Genomic DNA, 6485 nt, shown 5'->3' with positions numbered 1-6485 from the left:
CGCCCCTCCCCCCGGGCCGGGCCGCGGCAGGCTCCTGGAGTGCCCCATTGGCTCTTCGGTCCATCCGCCCAGGTTGGTTGCCCCCCCTCCAGCCCCCCATCCCTCCTCGGTCCGCCACCCTCAGTCCCTGGGCCGCGGGGAGCGCCCCGGGGGACAGGGAGGAGAAAAAGAGAGGGCGGGCGCTCGGGAAATCGGGGCGGCCCCATCGGGGAAAACTTGGAGGCGGCGGGGAAAGGGGGCGGGAAGGAGCAGGAGGGGGAGAGAAAGAGAAGGAGGGAGAGAGGAGGAGGAGAGGGGGCGGGAGGAGGGGAAGGAGGACCGAGGGACAACTTTTCCAACATGTGAGGTTCTGGCGGAGCTACAGCAAGTGCTTTCTCTAGCGGAGGCCAGAGGCCGGAGGCCGGCCGAGTTGTGCTGTCTGTCCGCCCTGAGGCCGGGGCCCGGCGGAAAGGTCAGTGGGCTGCGCGGACGCGGTTGGGTTGCGCGGAACCGGAGCCGGGATGGGGGCCATGGCCTTTTTCTTTCTTTCTTTCTTTCTTTCTTTCTTTCTTTCTTCCTTTCTCTCTTTCTCTCTTTCTTTCTTTTTCTGCTGCTGCCGCCGCCGCCGCCGCAGTTGCCCCCGCCTCGGTTGAACCAAATCAGAAATGTCAGTCAGTGCTGGTGAGTCAGGGAGGATCAGATTACCAGATGACTGAGAGTGGTGCCGGGCTCGGCGGGCAGGCGAGCGGGCGGGCACACACACTCGGGGCGGGGGCTGGGGGGGCGCCAGCGGAGCCCAGGAGGGCAGCCCTCGGGAAGTACCCAGCTAGACGCGCTCACTCACCCACTCCCACTCATTCACATCCACCCTCACAATCACTCACACTCACTGATCTACACACTCGCGCGCCCCCGGCACAGCCACCCTCCCCCCAATGCGTGGTCGTGAGGATCAGAGCAACGCGGCTCGTCCAGTGTTGAGAGGGCTCGTCTGGGCTCTTTAGAGTTAACTGGCTAAGTCGGGGCGCGGCGTGAGTGGGGCGTGAGGGAACTTCGCGGGACCTGACAGTGGCTGCTGCCAGGTAGGGAGCGGGTGAGCGACCCCCAGTCCTTTGTCTCTTGCGGGTTGGCCTGCCGCGGGTAGACAGAAGGACGTACCTAGGCTGTCAGAAGGGGCCGGGGGCCACGGCCCGTGCACTCTCCCGTGGAGTTAGAGAAAGAAGCCTTTGGGAAGCGCCAAAGGCTATGAAAACAGCCCTTCCAAGTTCGAGTCCCGAGACTCGCATCAACTTAGCAAACAAGCCAAAAACCGGGAGATGTCTGCCCTCCTCCTCCTCCTGCCTTTCTCCTTCCCCCCTTTACTTCCTCCCTCCTTTCCCTCCCGCGCAGTACCGGCCCGTTACAGCCCCAAAGACTCTCCTAGTCGACATAGCTCATCTGGCTGTTACCGGTTCTTCCAGCCCCACTTTGGGCAAAGCTGCCAAGCTTTCCCGGACCGCCTGCCTGTCCTGCCCTGTTGAGGCCGAAGTAGAAACTTTGGTGCTTAGGGAAGCGGGCTGCCCTAGAGCGTTGTGCTCTTCGGCTGCGCTTCTGGGCCCCCCATTTACCGGACACTGCCGGGTGTGCCTGCCCCTCAGACCTCAGCCCAGAGGGGTAGCAGGCCGGGGGCTTGGGTGGGTGGGGGCTGGGATCCTCGGGGCTAAAAGAGTGGATTAGATTTGCCGCGCGCTGCTGCTGCTTGTGGGGGAGGGAGGGGGCATCTTCTCTGCTTTTTCCCACTTCAAGTCAGGGATAGAATTAGCGTGGCCCAGCTGAGGGACCGAGTTCCCAGGCCGCCTCTTTTCCACAAGCCTGCTTTAGGGGCCAGCTTTGGCGGGGGGAGGGGGGAGAGAAGAGATTTAGGTGTGAATCGACTCAGGCAGGTAGCAGGCTTAGATGCTCATTGGAGGCAGGAGGTTTGAGTTAGAAGCGAGTCAGCAGCAGCCGAAGGCCAGCTTTCCCTGTGCCCGGCATGCACAGGTGCTAGATAAATGTTTGCTCAACGGAAATGAATGGAACCCGGGGGTGAGGGTAAGGTCTCTTAGAGGCATCTCAGCAGGGAAAAGCTCTCCTTCTTCTGGACCCTTCTTCTTCTTTGATCCCTCCTCAACAGAAGATTGTCTCTGCTTCTAGCAAGATGCCAAACAAGAAAGCAGGAAAGCCCGCCATGCCCACGTGGGGAGGGGCCAGCAGCCCCTTCTTCTGCTGTCTTCTTCTCCCTCTGCCCTCAGTATCCTGCCAATGACCCATAGCATTCAACTCAACATGTGCTAGGCAGGTGGGCAGATTGGGGGGGGGGGGGCAGCATTGGTGGCCCTCTTCCAGAAGGAAGGACAACTTTATTTCCATAAAACATTTCCTCCTCTATCATGGCCAACTGTTCCCATTTTCCAGCTGCCACTAGAGTCCCCAGTGACAGAGTGAATGTGTCTGATCGCCAGCCCAAAGGGGAGGCCTGAGCAACTCTCCTGGCCTGTCTGACCCTGCATTTTGTCACCAATCTGTATTATGATACTCTAACCCACCCATCTATAGGGACCTGAATTGTGAGATGTCTATCCCCTCACCATACCAGTTCCTTCCTTTGAACCTACATTTGCTTTTCAAAAGCTTAACACAATCTCAATATATTTATTGGAGGAACTTGTCTATGAGCTAGTCAGAACACGGAGATAAAGAACTGACAAATGCAAATAATCTAGTTTTTGAAAGGGGTGCCTACTTGACTGAATTCAGCATGATGGGGGCTGGTGATCTGAGTTGATTTAACTTAAGTCTTTCAAAGAAAGGAGTCAGATCAATTCCCTTCTTTCTAATGTTTGTTTGTTTCATGTTTGAGTGAACTATTAACTGAAATCTGCAAGAATTAGCCTAAAGTATTAATTCTGAGTATTTATGTAATTGCTTTATAATTTGGATAGGTGCCTTACTGATTGATCTCTGTAATTATTTCATTTAGGTCCTAAATTAAAAATTAATAATAGTCTGACAGTTTCTTAATTACACTTGTCAAGATTATTTTGAAGAAGGAAAGTGCTGTGTGGTAGAATTCTAGAAATCTCCTGAAAATCCAAGCCATGCTTCCAGACCAGCTGCTGGAAGGCTCCATATTCTGGGGCAGGGGCTGTGTAGCTCAGGAATGGGGAATGACTTTCACAATATAAACAGTGTAAAGTATATGAAGAATTTGTTTATGGAAGGAAATATTGGTCTTAAAGTGCTGCACACATGCCCCCCCAAAAAATTTTTCCTGGGGACTCCAGCAAACATCTACTAATGTGCAACTTGGGGTGATCTTATCTGTCCAGAAGGAAGGAAATTTGTTTATGCTTATGTGTTAAGTTAGAGACCAGGGGCCAGAGCAAAGCATCATTGCAGTGTCTTGGATAGGGCAGCTGTTTTAGGATGCTCCAGCAAGCCCAAGAAGGATCTGGTATGAACAGCAGCCTCCCCCTCAGAGCTCTGCTTGAACACAAGTAGAATCACATTTTTAAAAGTTGGCTTTAATGAAAATGGATCCCTCCTGGTACCTGATCCACTTTACCTTGCAGAGAAGAGTTGGTTTTCTGCAATAGTCAGGGCAGAGGTATAGTCTGTGTTCCTTCACCTGATGCATCTTTGACCCAGAGGGAAAAGAGGGAATTCGGCCCCTGAAGTCACCATAGCTCCTATAAGGGAAGAGGGGGCTGTTATCATGTGGACGGACAGGCTGCAAATCGGAGGCAGCCTTTGTTTCTGGCCCGGCAGAATCCACCTTATTACCTGGCTTCCCTCAAAGCTGCCCCTCTTCCCCAGAAGGGAGCGAAGGAAGGAAGGAAGGTAGAAAGAGCTGGACCTAGGGCTTACATTTTTCCTCCAAATAAGGTAGGCTGCTTACTGAGCCCAGATCCAGTTTTTGGAGGCTGGGGGTGGGGAGGTTATGAAAGGAAACCCTTGAATGAGCTTGTTGCCAGTATGAAGACAGTAACGCACTAAGAAAAAACAGACTCGAAGGAAGAGTGACTCAGTGAGTCGTGAAATCCTCAGGAAAACCTTCGTAATGGAATGTTAATGCTTTTAGACTATAGTAGATTATCTTAAAAGTCAGACTTTTCTTCTTACTGCAATTGTTGTAAATCCCTAGCTAAAGAATACTTTGAAGAAGGGTTTAGTTTTTGCTGGCATTCCTATTCCGGAGTCAGTCTGATTTGTTTTGGAAGATTCGAGAAATTTTCTGCCAACTTAGATCATGTGAGACAATTAAAAAGCTAAAATGACTAGAGAAATGGAGTCTTTTCTTAAGAAGTCCCCTCGGAGCCCAGGTGGAGGTGGGCGCTTACTCCAGGGTCCCCCTCCTCTCCTTATCTGCCCTCCTCCCATTAGGGATTTGGTTTGTCTATTTTTTCAAAGGAAATAAAATGTGTTTGTGTTGGGGGGGCGGGGAGGGAGGGGAACACAGAGTAAACCAAACCCGAGCTTGGGCCCCGCCGCAAACTTACTTTTCAAGTTCTTTCAGCTTGATTTTTCATCTTTTCTCTTATTTGCTAGCCCTGTGAAATAGAGCTGTAGACTGGGGCGGACTTTAAATGAAACTTCACACTTTGATGATTTTTTTTAAACTTTGATATATTGACAGCAAAAGGAGCTGCGGAGCTTTCATATAGCGAGAGCAGTAACACCAAGCAGCAGTCAAATGTCTCTCCGCATTTGTGTTTAACTGCAGAAGAAAAACATGTCCATGGGCAGTCGAGGTTCTTATCAACTCTCTAATCCCAGATCCCAGCAAACCTTGAGGGCATGCCTCAGATCTCGCTCAAATCATGGGAGACGCTCACAGTTTGCAGATTAAATATGCTATGTGTTCCTGGCTCCAACAACGGGTTTTATGAGTTCACTAAGCTTCCTGTTTTAAGATCCTTTTCTGAAGTTTTTAGGAGCTGCTAAAGGCATTGCTGTCTGGAGTAAGTGGTACTGGTTCATTTAGACATTTTAGATATTGCGTTCTGTCCGTTAAACACACCTCACATTGTTATTTTCAAATAGGAAGCGGAGTTATATTGAGGGGGGGGGGCACGAAGATTTCATGGGCGGGGGTGTTTGCCAGGGCCTGTGATTACAAACTTTAGAGGACCTGTTTTTTTTTTTTTTAATACACTTTCCTTTTGACTAGTCTCATAAAATCTGCCTTTGACTTTTCTTCTTCTCTCTTGAGATTTCAACGACACTATTGGACTCAGAACCAGGTTTTTTAATCACTGATTTGCCCACTTTTCAAAATTGTTTTATATGCTGCTTTTTAAAACGCCTCAAGAGTTTTTTGGGCAGAAATTGTGTCTTGGCGAGGCGGAGTTACAGCCCTTCCCACCTAGCTAATGAAAAAAATCACATTAGGAGCTTTAAAATGTGTTCTTCCCCTTTCACAAATGCGGCCTCCCTTCTCCTCCCACTCTCTTCTCCCTTCTGTCTTTTCCTTCTTTTCTACTTCCCTCCCTCCCTCCTTCTTCTTCCCCTCCTTCCCTCCCGCCTTGGCCTCGGTCTCTGCGCCTATACTTGTCTCACTGTAATGATGTTTATACGTTTTGCATAATAGTCTTAATTAAAAAGGAAAATACTTTGCATGGCATTGTCCAACCCCACGCCCGCCCAGATCCCCTGAGATCTGGAGCCAATTTGGTGCTTAAAGGTTATTCAATGAATGAAAGAGTGAAAGCCCATTTGTCAAGGTGCTGCCTGGTTTCAGTTCGTTTTCACTCCCCAAATTCATTGTCTGGGCAGCCCCGTCATTAGTCATCAGCGGGTTAGTGCTGCCTGCAGGCGAGGCTGCCCAGGACTTCTTCACACCATTACAGCTTGGAAAGTGTACTCTGTCGCCTGGGAGAATTACGGCTCCTGATTTCCGCTTGGCTAGGCTCGAGGTAAGTCCCCTCCCTACCTTCTAGCTGACTGTAATCCTCGCCTTCTTTTCAAGCTGCTTTCCGAAGAGATTTAGGAGGAAAGTTTCTTAAAGACTGTGTTGGCTTCACACTGTGCCTTTGTCACGGCATGCACACTTCATATAAATTGTACCTGCACCAAATTGGAGCGGCCTGGGATAGATGGCCTCGAATAGCTAGCTAGGGAGGCCAGTGCTCGCTCGCTCCCCTCCCCCCCTCTCTTCCCCCCACCCCCAGGGAGAAATCTTAAAGGTAATAATTTTATTTTCTTGATACCTAAGAAAAAGTAATTTAACCACAAAATTAGGTGTACCAAGGGGGGCGGCCGGGTCTTTTTTTTTTTTTTTTTACAGCGTGAGGAACCCCATACAGCAGTGATACTGACTTCCTTAATAACTTTCAAATGTAGCGGGGAGCCATTTGACTTGCTTATTTTGAAAGATAATTTTTCAACTGTATTTTCATTCTTGGAAAAGATTGTAAGATATCATATAAATCTCTTTTCATGAATGGAGAGAGGAGAGAGAGAGAGAGAGAGAGAGAGAGAGAGAGAGA

The 6485-nt window shown here is 50.0% G+C and overlaps 1 protein-coding gene across 1 annotated transcript in view; it reads left to right on the top strand.

Annotated features, from left to right (window-relative positions):
- Nucleotides 1-242: 242 nt before the first annotated feature.
- GLI3 (GLI family zinc finger 3) overlaps nucleotides 243-6485 on the top strand; it is a 286634-nt gene continuing 280391 nt past the window's right edge. Inside the window, exon 1 of the mRNA XM_069084396.1 lies at nucleotides 243-451. The gene's annotated coding sequence lies outside the window, so the exon portion shown is untranslated. The remainder of the gene's footprint in view (nucleotides 452-6485) is intronic.

Source organism: Petaurus breviceps, unplaced genomic scaffold (assembly GCF_028583685.1).
Source record: "Petaurus breviceps papuanus isolate PSGF00001 unplaced genomic scaffold, PetGlider_PUasm1.0 174, whole genome shotgun sequence".
In the NCBI taxonomy this organism is placed as follows: Eukaryota; Metazoa; Chordata; class Mammalia; order Diprotodontia; family Petauridae; genus Petaurus; species Petaurus breviceps.
Note: the sequence above shows the minus strand (reverse complement) of the source record. Positions and strands in the feature narration are given on the sequence as shown.